The sequence below is a fragment of the Aplysia californica genome, unplaced genomic scaffold, assembly GCF_000002075.1.
Source record: "Aplysia californica isolate F4 #8 unplaced genomic scaffold, AplCal3.0 scaffold00191, whole genome shotgun sequence".
NCBI lineage: Eukaryota > Metazoa > Mollusca > Gastropoda > Aplysiida > Aplysiidae > Aplysia > Aplysia californica.
In genome coordinates this window covers 685,942-687,004 of record NW_004797461.1, presented here as the reverse complement: position 1 = coordinate 687,004, position 1,063 = coordinate 685,942, and the positions used below count along the sequence as shown (strand labels likewise).

Genomic DNA, 1,063 nt, shown 5'->3' with positions numbered 1-1,063 from the left:
GGTGAACAACTTGTGTTTCGCGCGCTCATATGACCTTAGCAGTTATGAGCGCCGTAAAACCTTATACTATACATACATATACATTTGGTACCAGCCTTCTGATTTGCTGTTTTCATCACATTGGACCCGATCGAGACTAGAAAATCAAATGTTTGATTTTGGAGGATCTGAACAAATAACACAAAAAATGGTAACTTTTACCTTTCTATGATGGAAAATATGACCGGTGTCAAATGTATCCAATCATATCAAATAGAGATTTGACGAAACTTTCTGCAATGAGCAGTGGGTGATAGGCTGGGGCTATTGTTAGGGGCATTATGACACAGTTCCAACTCTATCCGAGTTCGTTTCTGTTTGACAAGTGTTTGGTTGATGGCTATTATAATCATAATCTTTTCGGGTTCCGTTCCGTACATGATTGTGCAGGTTCGGCATTTTGAAAAAAATGTGCTTAAGCAGTCATGGCACCTTTCCTTTCAGCACGGGTAAAGTGTTGGCGCCACACGGCGGGGAGAACTGTGCCTGGGGGAAACAGATACTCACTACCTGCTTTCCGTGGAGAGCGTTTTCGTCATCATATGTGAGGCAGCGTGGTGGAATCAGGCTCTCGTCATTTTTTGGACACATAGAGTTATTGGTATCATCTTAAAGCTTGTTCACTTTGTCTTTATTTGGATGAAAAAATTATCCGTTTATCTTAAATACAATTCGAGATATTTGAGAATGCAGGAGGTGGGGGTCACCTGATTTCAGAAGTAAAACTAGTGAGAAAATGAAATGACCGCCAAAGATTTCCTTAGCTTAAGAGTCCGTGGTAACTGAAAATTTACATCTTTTGTGATGTGCATCTAATCATCGTTTTTCAGTAAAATCCACACAGAAATGAGTTCTTTAATGGACATAAAAGGTGTTGAGCCGAAAAACAAAAATCTGATCAAAAATTCACAAACCTGCGGAAAAATGCAAGTTTCTTCACTTTTATTATTTTGACGAGAGCCTGATTCCACCACGCTGCCTCACATATATTGACATCCCCTCATCTCTCTCTCTCTCTCTCTCT

The 1,063-nt window shown here is 40.0% G+C and overlaps 1 protein-coding gene across 1 annotated transcript in view; it reads left to right on the top strand.

The window, feature by feature from the left end:
• LOC106011808 overlaps positions 1-1,063 on the top strand; it is a gene marked incomplete in the record, with an annotated part of 22,281 nt that overhangs the window by 716 nt on the left and 20,502 nt on the right.